This window comes from Panthera uncia (assembly GCF_023721935.1).
Source record: "Panthera uncia isolate 11264 chromosome D3 unlocalized genomic scaffold, Puncia_PCG_1.0 HiC_scaffold_8, whole genome shotgun sequence".
Classification (NCBI taxonomy): Eukaryota; Metazoa; Chordata; class Mammalia; order Carnivora; family Felidae; genus Panthera; species Panthera uncia.
In genome coordinates, this window is record NW_026057586.1 from 32,707,407 (window position 1) to 32,723,271 (window position 15,865).

The window sequence follows — 15,865 nt, forward strand, 5'->3', positions numbered from 1 at the left end:
TGAACAGAGACTTGAAAACAAAGTAAAATAACGATATCAAAGGTAAACTAATGTGTTGGAAAAAAATGGAATATGCTATTAAAAGACTAGAATACAAGCTCTTTAACTTACTAGCTGGTGTACTATTATTGATTAATTTAGCTCTCTATGATAACACAGTTTCCTTATCTGTTAAAAGGTGACCATAATAATGCCCAGGTCATTGGATTCTTGTGAACATGTTTTTCATGAAAATGCTTGGAAGACAAAAACAAATCAAGAAGTATTTCCTTAATCTGTGTTGTCAATCCACAAGGAGTGTGTGTGTGTGTGTGTGTGTGTGTGTGTGTGCGTGTGTGTAAAAACATAGACACCAAGGAGGAAATAAACAGTCATACTCATATATAAAGAAGTAAAGAGTCACCATTCTGGATTTAGTAGCATGAATATCTCTGAAGAAAGAATTCTGGTCAATGGAAAATGTGAGCAGACATGGAGATGTTATGGGGAGGACAGTTTCATAGAGGAAAGGGGAGTTGACTTTGTGCGTACAGGTAAGATTGATCTCTCTGGATGTGTTCTATCCCATCCTGGAAGTTCTTTCTCACCCACCTAATCCCCATAAGAAATACTCTTACGGTGACCTGTCCTTCTTGAACCTTGTCTTATATCTTCCCACTTCCCCCCTGGCAGGTGTTCTGTAAGACATTTGCTTTTCAGAATGTTGTTAGGACAATCTGCTCCTTCTTACATGTTTCTTGTGTGGGCATCCTTCCCTAAACTTGAATAATAAGCCTTAGTCCATAGTATCTTAGTCCATGGCAGTAGAGGTCAGCTTGGGTGTGTGCTGTGAAGGAATAGGAGATGATGGTTGAACTTGGAGGGTAAATGAGCATATCTTTCTCATGTGTCTGACACACATATAGATCTGCTTTTCTTTGTTTAAACTGAAACCATGCGTGTCATCAAGCATGTAGAGAGTTCTAAAGAGAAAAGAGACAGGGATTATTCTACAGACATAAAAGACCAAAAAACAAAAACCAAAAAAGAATCAGCCCCTGCTGCCCCTGCAGGCCCTAAAGACGAAGGGGAAAGTGGTGGGAGAATTTTCTAAAGCCTTTACTTATTACTTATTCTTGTCTTCCTCTATGCCTTTATAGGAGTTGGCTCAATCCATCTTTTCCATTCCTTCCTGTCAAAAACATTATTTTCATTTCTTCACTTCATTCTCTTCTCTTTGTCCCAGGGCTTTCAATCTTAAATTCATTTAAAACTTAAAAAAAAAAAGTTGAACTACTTGGGTTTTTCAGTATCTCTGGCATTTTAGTCTTGCTTTTGGCATTGCTTTTTCTTGGAATATTTCATAAGAGAGCCAGCATGTGAAGTTATTTGAACCTGACTTGTAATCTGCCATATAAAAATTGAAATGGAGTTACATATGGCAGGATCCAGTGGTAATGGACATATAACCTTAGTCTCATGTGGGTGAAGTGCTCCCTAGGCTTTAGGATGCAGGGAGCATCCTGTCCTCAAACCTGATTAAAGACTAGGTACCAGGGACAGAGACCAGAGGCTGCCATAGAGCTTTCCCAAATTACTCTTTTCTTTTCTCTAAATTTCATGGCACTCCTTTTTTTTTTTTTTTTTTTTTTTTTTTTTTACTTCTCTTAGTACCCTATTGCTATGTAGGTGTTCATGGATTTCTGTACTCCTCTGCCACCTACCCCACCCTCAACCCAACCCAGATGGCACCCTCTTTAAAGACAGGGGATTTGACACCCAGATTTGTTACCCTCAGTGCATTTCACACATTGTCTGTCACCCAGTAGGTTCAAACATTCTTTAAATGAATGGATGAGTAACAGTAATTCTAGTACAACCAGGTTAGGAATCAATGAAAGGTGAGGGGAAAATGCTCGAGCAGCAGGGAAATATGTACTGCCTCCTCCCAGAGGATACCTCCTTCTCTTCTACTTGTAACTACAGCATCAGCAGTTTATTTCAGTTCAGGAAACACTTATTATGACAAGCTCTCTGGTAGGTTATGGGGAAACAAAAGAAAGCAAAATATGGTTCTTTCCAGAAGGCAGTTATAATCTTCACAGTGCAACAGAAAAGGATATACACAGAACAAGTGTAGTATAATCCATGCATTGGAGAGACTTCTGAACCATCTTCAGTAACACAGAGAGGCATGGTCCATCTCTGGGTGAATGGTCAGAGAAGGACCCCTAGAACCAGATTTCAAGGATGAGTATAAATTTTTCAGGTCCAAGAATACAAAGATTTATTCTATGATGACCAATAGGAAGTACATGTGTGCCTGTGTATGAGTGTATATACGTCTATATGTGAGCATGTGTGAGTGTGCCTGACTAGGCAGGTACCTGTGTGAGACATATGTTTCCATGCATGTGTACGAGTGTGTGTGTGTGTGTGTGTGTGAGTGTGTGTACACAAGAGCGTGTGTGCACATATGTTTGTGTGTGTCATTATGGGAGGGGATGGTTGCAGTGATGGGCAGGGGATTGCACTAGAGACTGGGCAGACTGTGGGGTTGGTAAGTTCATTTCTCACCATTAATTCCCACTTCTAGAAATGGTCTAAGGAAGGCCACAGAAGAGGTGATGCTAAACGGGAAATCAGGAAGCACAGGCATTAATTTCAATTCTCTTACATGAAATTAGTGACATCAGAAACCTTTGTATTCCAATGTATTCAGTGAAGGTGTACAGCTAGACAATGGCAAACTGATGGCTGAAGCCAAGGACTAATGCAGTGTTTCCCTTTGTGGTCAGAGTAGAGACCAACATCTGTGAAAACCTAAAGTGGCATGACCTGGCTGGTGGGAGCATGTGGGCTAGCATGAAAGACTTGGCCAAGCACGGCTCACATTCTGTAATTCTGGCTGTCATGCTACATCTCATGTGGAGATGGCAAAGAAAGTTTGACTAGAAAAGGGTCTACAATTCCTGATATTTGTTGGGGGAGTTTAAAGAGAAAAATTAAAGTATGAAATAAACCCAAAACAGCTTTTATGAAAAGAGAATTGATTAAAATTTCTTCCAAGAGACCAGATCATACTCTGCCTCTCTCTTATTAATAATATAACTATTATCTTTGATTTGGATAGAGGAAGGAAATCGTTCAACGAAAATTTTAGGAGCCAAAATTTTAGGAGCATTTTAGGAGCCAAATTCTTAGAGAAACATTTGAGGGGTTGCAGATGGGAAAAGAAAAATCATGGGGTGACATGCCAATCATCTTCAAATTCTTTAATGGGCTTCAAAATGAAGGAAGAACATCAGTGTTATCTCAGAATCTGGAAAGCAGAACTGGTACAGGTAATTTTTTGGACAGTCTCTCCTGCTAGACTCTGGGCCCCATTTTTTGCTATGGTCCAAGGATTGGCACAGCACCCATGCAGAGAGGGTGTCACCAATGATATTCAGAGTCAGCAAAATAGATGGTATGGAGAGACCAAGACTTCATTAAACATACAGGAGAAAAAGGCTTTAGACTCAAACAAATCCGATTTTGAGTGTATTTTTCTCACTTAATAGCTATGGCCTTGAGAACATTGCTGTACCTCCTTGAGGTTCCTCATCCTCAAAATGAGAATGATGCTTATCACTTGTGAGTACAAAGATTAAATGCAATGATATATGTTAGGTTTTACTTATTTTGACAAAAATAGGTACCCGTTGAAAGGGTTGCTGTTATGATCATCTTATTTGAGCTTTCCCCGAACACTTTCATAGAGTAATGAGAAAACTGAGGGTCCTGGGGACTGAGAAATTTGCCTAAAATTGCACAAGTAGTAAATGATGGGGTGGGAATTCATATCCTCACCTGTCTCATAATAGAACCCTGCCTATACAGGACCCCATGCTGACTCTCAGCTAGGGAAATACTTAACGCTGGCAAATACGTCAAAAGACTATGTGTTACTCTCATGGCCAGACAGGACACACATGTTGTTCTTGTCACTCTACTCAATGTAATAGATACTCTAGGATTTGTCTGGCCTGGAATCTGTACCACAAGCTCCTGATTCAACTTTAACTCTCTATTTGTGGAGGTGCAAAACTGGGATTTGGTCATGACTCCTTTTTTTTTTTTCCTTTTATCCAACTGAATGCAAGGACAGAACATGGAGGCTGACAGGGCTTGATTCAAAGGGAATCTCAAAACTCCTTGGCCACCTAATTCAGAACCACCTTCCCACCCACTCCACATTCTGCCCCCCACCACATACACAGTGTGTCCTCCCAATAGCTTTCTGTAACATGCAAATACTCCCAAAAGGGGAAACTATAAGCTACTTGCCCTGGGTGGTATCTTTCCTCCCTAGCACTGGTTATGAAACTGTGCAGGAAAAACCTTTTTAAGTAGGGAAAATAATAAAGGAAAACAATTTGTAAATGATACTTTTTCTTTCAATTTTATTTGTCAATTTCCGAATTTGGCCAAGTACTTTCTAAGTCACTTGGTGTTTTGACTACAAGAAATCTTATGTCTTTTCCTTCTCACTTCTCTATTCTCCCACCTGCACCTTGTGTCTTTGTTCTCTCTCTCTCTCTCTCTCTCTCAGCCTGAAAATTCTGGTTCGCCGTGGTTTAGGGTACACGTCGTGGTCAATCACTGATAACCACATTCCCCGTTCTGAGGTGCAGGAACACTTCCTTAAAGCAGAGAGTGCACGGACTAACAATTATATTTCAAGCTGCATTTAATGTTGAAGTATGAGACAACAAATTGATCTTAGATTTCTTCAGTCAAGCGTGACCTCACCTCTGACTCTGGCAGAAGCCGCCTCTGTGCCAAAGCAGTAGTCACACAGTTGTGAAACAAATAAAAGGGGAAAAAACCCCCACAAAGCCTCATCCTCCCTAAAACAAAGCAGAAGAGAAAAACTACCACCAATTTTTTTTCTGCATTAGCAATACCTGCTTCTAGAAAGGCAGACTGGAAAACAGTAACTGAAACATTCTGACAGCCTTCTATGCAAACCACCCGTTCTAGTGTATTCTTCCTCTTAGAAAACATGGAAATTCATAGATATGTTTGTGTTAAAACCTAGGTCTTTTCATTGCAGAATATAGAAATTGAAATATTCAAATATTTGCCCCCAAAGTATCTAGTACGATGACTATTTAACGTCTAGGAATTATATGTAGTTGGTTATTTATTGAATCCCTTTATGATAATAGCTATTGAACAAAGGAAGAAAAATTATCTGGCTCTAAGAAGATCAAGCATTTTACATTCTTTCATTAATTCTCAGATGGTTTTTCTGAGGTAAGCAAGTAGTATTCTTACTTCATTAGAGACAGGGAGAAATAAAAATCCAAAGGGAACCTGACAGGTCCTAGAGATACCCAGTTTGTCATTGCTGGAATGGAGAACCAAATCCAATGGTAATAAAAGAAAAGTATATTTTAAAAAGAAGAAGAACAAGGAGAAGAAGAAAGAAGGGAGAAAAAAGAAGACCTCAAATAGCATTTTCTCTCTGGATGTCAATGACACTTTAAACATAATTCAAAATATATGAAAAAATCAGTGGAAATGATTCTGGGGCAACAAATTAAGATTGTGAAGTTGCGTTTCAAATACCTTTGTCGTAAAATAAATATGGCTCCATTGACAAAGTTTATAATGTGAGATGTTTTCTGAGCTCTGAAATGCTATCTCAAATCCAGAATTAGCAATGGAAATGTATACCTTTATATTTTCAGTTTTGATATGAAAATGAGTTAATTTAGAAAGTGGACCTAATAAAAAAAATCCTTTCTCTCTTCCCCAATGCCAGCGTTTATGACCAATTTTTATTCTTAGTCCAAGAAAGAAAAATCAGACCTTTTGCCAAAGTTTAAGAATTTATGTGAATATCTCAGCCCTTGCAGCCTAGCTTTCCCAAACTGCCTGCTATTCCAAGATTAGCTGCTGTGTGGCGTTAGTCCCCTTCAAATGAACACGTTCTTGCTTCCTCCAGCTCCTACTCATCTGCCTTGTTGCTTGAAAATGGTTCTCTTTGCTGTCACTGTAACAAACGGTTCTAATTGCTGGGTCGACTGTTAAGGAGGGAAATTGCAGCAGTCCGCAGTTGAAGGCTTTCGCTCTGCTTTGGTAATGACACAGAGAGCCAAACTGCTCCTTTCCTGAAGGAATAAAGAAGATAATCTTGAAAAAAATCGTAATAAATAATAAATCATTTTAAAAGCAGCAGAAAACAAACACACTTTCTGAATGGTTATAGTCGAACCTAATTGTAATGCATTTTCCCTCATGAAAGGATGAAAGTTCTTGGATATGTTTCCGTATATTCTTGGTGGTGATGATGGTGGTGGTAGTGTTTGTTTTTGTCTGCGAAGTAATACGTGGTAGGCAATAATTTGGAATTGTAAACTTTCCAATTTATTTTCATGGCAATCTGTGAGATGTGTCCCTGGAGGTAGGCAAACAATTGCAGTTTTAGAGCTGAATTGGCCTCTCTCTTTCTCCTTTCTTACATTAGAAAGCATGCGATCTCATTTTGAGTAGGATTACAAAATTCCCAAAATCTAATAAAGTGCCAGAGGAATATTCGATAGTCTAAGATGGTCCATGTGTTAGTGAAGAAACACTCCATGATGGGAGAGGTAAAAACGAGAGCAGTTATTGTCAGATTTTACTGCCATAACAGAATTCAGGTTACAAAAGGCAATCCCTAATTTGGGAATTTAATCAGATAGCAAGCACCAAGGACAGCAGCTGCTGTTACATTAGCTTGGATAAAATTATAGGGACTATCAATTCTTATGCTTCAGGGCATAAGCTGATCACCAGCTGAGGTCAGGAGGAAATTTCCCCAATGGTAAGCTTGCGCAGTTATATCCATTATAAGAGATTTAACAACTACCCCCAAAACATCTGATGTGATTCATTACCAAACAAATACAAACATACAACATGTATGCATACTGATACATAAGCATGTGCACATAGGGACTAGATAAGGGAGGGAAGTGGATACTGGTCTAAATGCCCAAGTCTCATAATGGGCCAAAGGAAACTCACCTTCACATTGTCCACTTTGCTTATAGATGCCTTTTGTCTGAACCTGTTGGTGGTATTTTTTCCCGTGTCTTCTCTCATGAGATGTTCACATTTGCTTATGTGACCTCAATCTTCAGAAATAAGTGATAGTAAATGGGGCTGGTATTCAATTTTTATAGCTGTATAACAAATTACAAATTTGGCAGCTTTAAATAAAACAAATTTATTATTTCACCATTTCAAGGGGTCAGAAATCTTGGTATAGGCTAGCTGGATCCTCCGTTCAGGGTCTCACCAGTTAGAAATCAAGGTGTCAGCTGGGACTCTGCCTCTTACCTGAAGCCTGGGGTCATCTTCTAAGCTCACTAGTGTTGGAAAAATTCACTTTTTTGCGGTGGTATGATTGAGGTCTCTGTTTTCTTGCTAGCTGTCAGCTGACTGGGGACTATTCTAGGCTCGTAGAGGACACCCATGGTTCCTCGCCCCATGGAGACCATCTTAGAATTTTACCTAAAACACGGCTCTAGTGAAAATAGGAAAGATCAATATTAATAGTGTAGGGCTACTTAATTTGGCTGACTCTATAAGGATTTTTTTCTTTTTTTTACTATTAGATGGGACTAGTCATTAATCTGTTCTGTTGTATCTATTACCAATTGTCCACTAGGGAAGGACAGATCCTTGGCAAATTTGCAATTACAACTATATAAGTAAAATTTTAGAATGGAAATGAGAGGTCATCTTGTTCAATAATTTTATGTGGCAGATAAAGAAACTGGGACTCAACAAAATTAGCTAGTGTGACTAAATTGGCTCTCTCATTTTAAAGCTGGGATGACAGTATAGTTTTCTAGATTCCTAAATAAATTACACAAAATTTAGCTCCAATTTAATGAGTTACCACTGGGGTCTTTGCCCACTTGGGGGCATTTATTCTAACTCCTATAAATTCCCAGTGCCCCCAGATCTTTGTGCATTTTCACCCAACAAAACTACTTCTTTGGAAAGATAATAAACTCACAGTGAGGTACCAGACTGATTATATTTTTCCTAATTACAATGATAGTATCATTTTCACAGAAATAAATACATTAAACTAAAAAGAGAAATGATACTGTCAAGGTAGAATTTAATGTTAGAATTTGAAGGAGAAAGGTGGAAGTATGTGAGTGTGTGTGTGTGTGTGTGTGCGCGCGCTTGAGTGCATGTGTGAATGTGTGCGTGTGCATGCATACATGTAATTTGTCTTGTTCTTAACAGCAAAGAAGATGATTGGGGGCACCTGGGTGGCTCAGTTGGTTAAGCGTTCAACTTCAGCACAGGTCATGATTTCACGGTTCATGAATTCGAGCCCCACATCAGGATCCTCACTAACAGTGCAGAGGCTGCTTGAGATATTCTCTCTCTCTCTCTCTCTCTCTCTCTCTCTCTCTCTCTCTCCCCCCCCCCCCCTCACTTGTGCTCTCTTTCTCAAAAAATAAATAAATAAATAAACTTAAAAAAAAGAAGATGACTATTTGGAGTCAATTGTCTAATAAGAGTGTAACTGAAAATGGGAAAGTAGAGAACTTTTCCTTGCTCATTTAATTGTACAGTGGACTTTTCCATTTTCTCAAAATCTTATATAATCAGCTTTCCTGTAAACTTAACTTATTTCATGGATAACTACCACTTTAGAGGGGATTCATTACAGCTCTATTGCTATGAACAACTGGCAAGGCAGAGACCCTCAAGACGGGAAATGCTCTGGTCAGAGAATCTTGGAGGCTGGAGATAAATGCTGAAATCTATTCTCCTTTTAGGAGAAGTAATAAAATCCAGGGCAGCCCTGCCAGTTTCAACATCGAGACTGACTTTTGCACAATGCTCTCTCTTTGGATGCCTGTAATGAGTGAAATTTTGTGATTATATAAGCACCTGCCAGTGATTGATGACAGAAGCAGGCAACGTCAGAGGTTGTGTTTGTGAAAGCCAACACTGAAGATGGAACTTCTCAAGATGTACTTTTATTACACAGGTGGATGTGGGTGTTTGTGTCTATTTCAACGTGGACCACAATTCACATTTTCATCATTGTATCTGAAATGAATGAGAAGGAGAAGAACATGGTACCTAAAGATCTTTATTAAGAAATGTACCTCTCTGGGAGTGGCTGGGGTGGTTCAGTGGGCTGGGGGTCTGACTGTTGATTTCAGCTCAGGTCATGATCCCAGGATTGTGGGATCATGCCCCACATTGGACTCCACACTGAGAATGGAGCCTGCTTAAGAGTCTCTCTCTCTCTGTCTGTCTGTCTCTCTCTCTCTCTGTCCTTGCCCCAACTTGCACATGCTCTCTCTCTCTAAAATAAAATAAAAAGAAGAAATGTACTTCCCTGGCTTAGGTGGTACTCTTATGAGGCCTGAAAATTCCATCAAGTTAGTGTCTTTTTAAAAAAAAATTTTTTTTAATGTTTATTTATTTTTGAGACAGAGAGAGACAGAGCATTAACGGGGGAGGGTTAGAGAGAAGGAGACACAGAATCTGAAACAGGCTCCAGGCTCTGAGCTGTCAGCACAGAGCCCGACGCGGGGCTCGAACTCACGGACCGCGAGATCATGACCTGAGCTGAAGTCGGCTGCTTAACCCACTGAGCCACCCAGGCGCCCCAGTGTCTTTTTTTTTAAGTGTATTTATTTATTTTGAGGGTGGGGGAACATGTGCGTGTGAGCAGTAGAGGGGTAGAGACAGAGGGGAGAGAGGGAAAATCCCAAGCGGGCTCCTTGCTGTCAGTGCAGAGCCCAGTGTAGGACTTGAACTCAGGAACCATGAGATTATGACCTGAGCTAAAATCAAGAGGCAGACACTTAACTGACCGAGCCACACGGGTGCCCCAATTAGTTTCTTAAATACATATTTTGCTCTGCCTAAAATATATCATAGCCTTAAGAAAAGAGTGCATCAAACTTTGTTATGTGTTCAGCATGAATTCATCATCTTCATATTAGACAGGGAAAGGCTGTCATCTTTATTTGAGCTATGAGGAAATATTCTCATATTTCCTAAGGAATGTCAATATTTTCAACAAAATATTATCTTAACCTGAGGATGAACCATTTTCTCATCCAGTATTCACACTGTCCTACACTTTTAAGCAACCATCTTGACTACACTATTATGAAAAATATTTCTTTAGAAATAACATCCTCCTAGTCCTATTGTCTGCTAAGCCAAATCTCACCTGATCTCTCACTAGAGAGTCTAGATTTTGCCCTTTATATGAAATCTTTCCTGGCTATCAAGCTCACAATGATTCTTCTACTCTCTGAACTCACAGAGCCTATTTGGGGGGATATTTATTTTAACCTGTTACTATGTTTTATTTTTCTTTCTTTCATGTAAGTCCTATTTCCAAATAGGTTGCAAAATTCATTGAAAATAGGAACTTCTTCCTCACAAGTTTTTAGTACCTCCTACAATGCCTAGAATAATATTAAAGAGAATAAAGACTCGTAGAAATGGAAAACAAAATCAAAATAGAAACAAATCATATTGAGTGGCCATTGACCTTTTCATAGTTAGAATAGTGATTATTGTTTTCATTCTTTTTTGTCGTTGTTGTTGTTATTGTTGTTTCTGTTGGACTTGTTAGCTTGCTTGTTTGTTTCTTGCTTTGCTTAGCATACACGCCTAGATTTGCTTAGCATCGGCAACTTGACCTAAATATTATAACATTTCATTAATTACCATACCGTTTTTGATAGAGCACATCACACAACATTTAAAAGCAAAAGCAAACAAAAAATGTGGAGGGACCTAGGGTGGTACATGCCTACTAATTTAACTTGGCTCTGAAAGCGAACTCCTGACTCTTTTCTAAGACTTAATAACTCAGAGTTTGCATATTTTCTCCTACGAGTTTCCTGTAAATCAGCATGTGGTCAACATAATCATATTTTAAAACCAACTGAGGAATTCACAATATAAAGGGATTCTGTCGTCAGTTCTCTCTGAAGTGAATAATCATCTCCTAATATTTTGTTATCCTAATTTTCTTCTAGAATTTCACATGCCGGGCTAATTTAGGCAAGGCACACCAGTAAAAAGCAGCCGACTAGAGGTGGTTTCATTTACACTGTTTTCCAGCATGCTAGCAACCAATAGCTTGGCCAGATCTCTAGTCACATACACCTTAAGTTTTAATGGTTACCATAGCAATGAAAAAAGGCATTACAAAATGCACAAGCTGTTAACATGTTGCAGAAGCCAAAAGAAAGAGCTAAGAATAAACTTCTGCAAATTCCTGATCGCACCACATTTAAGGAAAACTGCTGTTAAACCAACATCATGTCCCAGTCAAATAGCTCATTAATCTGAAGCCGAGGCTACGAATCCCTCCCTTGGAGCTCTCCATCAGCTGGGACTGGGCCATCTCCCTGTGAGAATATACGTGAGTATGTCAGAATGAGCAGGGGTGTGTGTGGAGCTGGCAGGGACATAGAGACAGAGAAAGAGAATAAACAGGCTGCAAATTGAGTCTCAGCTCCTTCATCAACAAGAAAGAAAACCTTCATGTTTTCTAACAGAGATGACAGACAAGAGAATTTAAATGAATCTAATTTAGACAAATCTCAATTTTATTCAGTGAGTAAATCATTATAAACATAGATCAGATGAGTGTTCTATTTGCTTTGGGTTTTTCAGCCAGAACCCAGATATTTGGGCTGCAAAGAAATAAAATATGCACACCCATATAGTCCCCTGCCAGGAAGGAAGTGCTGCTCACTGGGTGGAAAGTATCTTCTCAATGATGTAGTTTCCAGAATAAAGAAAGAAGAAAAAGAGGGCCCTTGGTTTGGGAATATGATACCACTAAAGAAGATAAGGATAAGGTGCAAGATTTCTTATTTAAACGGGCATCTGTTCTAGAGTAAATCGACAACTGGACAAAGAGATGGAACTCTTGTTTCCTGACAAAGCAGACAGGCAATGAGGGAGTTAATGAGAGAGATGAAGCATCAAATATGATACAGAAATGCAAGCCTGATTCATATGGTTTAAATGCATGTTTTTTCCAGATTTGTGGTTTCCAAGGAGGAGGTCACTCAGGGTGGAGGGCAGATTGCCGTTGTGAATTAACCGGGAGAATGTTGTAGGCACCACCCTGGGGAGACACTTCCTCATATCCATTTCTCTTGAGGCAGAACTCTAATTGTTTTCCCTGTGCTGCTCTGCTCATACTCTGAAGTGTCCCTATGTTGTACTGTCTGCTGCCCCTGCTCAGTTCTCTGCTTTCTGAAGTCTGGTCCCTTTTTCCATCTCATCTCCACCTGGGAGACCATTCTTCCTCCAGTAAGGCCTGTCTCCATGCCATGTTCCACATCTCATCTCCCCCTTGCCTTCCAATTCCTAGTACATACTTGATAGTGTCCACTTTTGGCTCTGTACTTGATTATAAACTATTGTCCCTTATTACCACTCTTGGAAGACTTTATAGGTCCAACTAAATTCATGATTTAACTATCAGCCCTTCTTCAACAACAATGATGTCTCATATATTTCTGCCTAGTACTGTAGCCACTGAGCAAGGTCAATGCCCTAAAACATCTTCTTTCTTCTTTTTCTTGGTTTTAATTTTACTCCCTCAGTTAAGTTTTAGAGTCATTTAGGACTGGGATTTTATCCTATTTTTTGCAATGTTCACTATACCTAAAGCATTTTGCCGCTTCTACTAAGTACCCAATAAATGCTCAATGAATTGACTTGTATTTTAATTCCCAAAGGCAATGTTCTCTAGTATCACAGTACGTCTTGAAATTGTAGTTTAAGACATGTTGTTAACTCAGAGACTCAAGTTATAGACATACAGTAAATCTAGGTGAAACAGAAACCATAGTAATATTATATAATTTTTGCCAACAATTCATAGAACTGTAGAGCTAGAAGGGACACAGGAAGTCAACTACTCCAAACCCACTTCTCTTTTAAAGCAAAGATCATAACGCACAGGAAGATGCCCTAAGGTCATATATGTAGTTAACGAGTTAAGAAAAGAAGTTGAGTCCCTTGAGTCTCCCTTGTGGATTTTCCCCCCAATGCCCTACTGCTTGCATTCATGTTGTATTGTTATTCATGGGTTGTTATATAAAGATTTGATATTACATTCAATATATGTACAGCACTCTGTATTTACTCCCCAGGATATATTTCCTTATCTGTTTTAAACTTTCCTGGTCAGGAAGCAGAAGGACACTTGTACCTGACATATCTCTCCAGCTGATAAAATAGCCAAAGCCAACTTACTCTCATATGATACATGTTTATTGATTAGTCAAAATTTGCCTCAAAACAAACACTATATTAGGTCTGTGGGATACTAAGTGAAGTTATTCTCCATCTCTGCCCTTGAGAAACTTTGTGGTCCAGTAGAGGAGAGGACCAATGAGAAATGTTAATGAAGGACCTAGACTTCTGAAAAGATCATGGAAAGAGATGTCTTCTGGACCAAGTACCACATACTGGAAGATAGCAGATAGAGACTGAAAGTAAAACATTCTTCAGAGTAGACTCAGCATGTACAAAGAGCCAGGGATTAAAACGAACAGTTTGAAAACTTGGAATTAATTTTGGTTTAGTTCATATACTAAGCTGAGAGAAAAGGTGGAGTAGACAGGCAGAAAACAGACCATGGGAAGGCTTTTGGTCAATGTCATGGTATTTCAACCTGAAAATTATTCAGTATGTAAATTGAGCGGTGACATAATTATATTTATTCTAAGAAATACTTTTGATGCCAATGCAGAAGAAAGTAGTGGTTAAAGGAAAATTCAGAGAGCTTTAACAGATATGAATACTTTATTGAATGGCAAACTGTTCACAAATGGGGAGACTTCAAACTAAAAGTAGTTGGAAGCTCTACCCAGCAGTTACAGCTCCCTTTATGAGGTGTGGGTGAGGGAGTATATTGTTTATGCTGATTGGTTACTCATATTCCTTTTCCCTGGATAAACTTACTTGTTTCTAGCTGATTGGCTGGGAAGCTAAAAGTCACACTGACATGAAGAATGCTTAAGTTTTGTTTAGGGTCAGGGTCAGCATTTGGAAAAATCATGACAGTTTTAAATTCTTGTTACATGACTATGATGGTTTGGCTTAGGGGTGTATTCAAACCATGGCCTCCTTTTTGGCTAACTTTTAACAGTAGGTATGGGCTCAGCAGACAAAAAGGAAAATTTGCCACCTATTACAGTAAACCAAATGAGATATTATGAATCTGAATCAATGTAGAAGCAATAGAAATGGAGACAAGGGGATAAAAATCAAAGTAAGATTTTTATCAAAAAGAAGGAGCCGAAGGAAAATTTCAAGTTGACACACAGGTTTCTGGGGTGTGTCCCTGTGAATGGTGATACATTTCCTGAGAGAGGAACACAGAAACAGAAGTAAGCTTGACGATGGATGTCATTAGTTCATTTTGGACTTGTGGGTTTTGATGTGCCCATGAGAGGCTTCCAAAAAGAGATTAGACACCAGAACTTGGAACTCAGGGGAAAGGGTAAGGCTGGAAATACAGACATCTGTGCCATCCATATGGAGATGATGAAGCACTGAATCACCATGGCACTGGATCTGCCCCTAAGACTTAGCAGAGACAAATTCCTGGAGAAAGCAGAGTAGGTTTTAGTGTAGTCCCATCACATAATAATGTGCTTCCTCCCTTTTGACCCTAGCCTCTTACTTAGGCTCCTTGTCTCCCACCCACTTGCTTTTTCCTGTATATCTTTTTTCTGAACTAAGGTTATTAGAAACTTCATATATAACTCAGCTCTCTATCCATCTCCCCCATAGGACTCTAAAAGATTGAAAAGTCTTCCAGAAACAGGAATAAAGCTCTAATGATATAATTTCATGAAATTAGTTCCTTTGCTGGTTAATGTAGGCAATAATAGCTGCTATTTATAGGAAGCCTAGGATGACATTTGGACAGGGGTATGCCCATCATAATCATACAGCAAACGTAGATCTCAACGCAGTATGCCTAAGACAAATAGCTGATGTTTCTACAGCACTTACTATATACTGTAAACTTTTCTAAGAACTGTAAATAGTCATTTCATCCTCATAATAGACCTTAGCTACTGTAATTTTCCAACTTACAGATGAGGACACTGACTTACAGAATAGTGGAGTGACTTGGAGAAAGTCTGCAGGTGTAGGAGCTACAACTCAATGCTAGAGAGTCTAACTCCAGATTCTTTGCTCTGATTGTTTATAAAATGAATTAATACATAAACATGCATTAAAGTAATGTTATATAGCAAAGACAAGATAGAGAGGCTAACTCAACATTTCTTGGCTTGCAAATCATGTAACTATTGTACTTCTGGTTCATGAATTAAAGAAATTTTTAGCATTAGTGGTGACCAGGAGAAGGAGTTTTTATTCAAATAACTAAATTAAAATAACTTGGAAATATAAGGTGCTAACTAAAGTAAGAAAGTAAGGAGTGAGGAAAACATCACTCCAAAATTAATACCAAAGGGCAACATAGAAGAAAGAGCCTGAGCTTGGAGCTCGACCAGCTGAGCTTTGGTTTCTTTTCCTTCTTATTCTTCTTTCTTTTGTTCCCCAAGTATCAGTGAGATAACCTAGGGTAAATTATCTTAGATCTTGCAGACTTGATTTCTTCATCCGTAAAATGGGAACAGTATCACCTAATTCACAGAGTGGTTAGGTGGAGATTTATCTAAAAACTCTGGCTCATAGCTTATAAAAAGTAAATTTGCTATAAATACCTGATATTACTATTATCCATATTAACTCAAAAAAATGAGAGACAAATATAATTTGTCAGATTATAATCTCATAT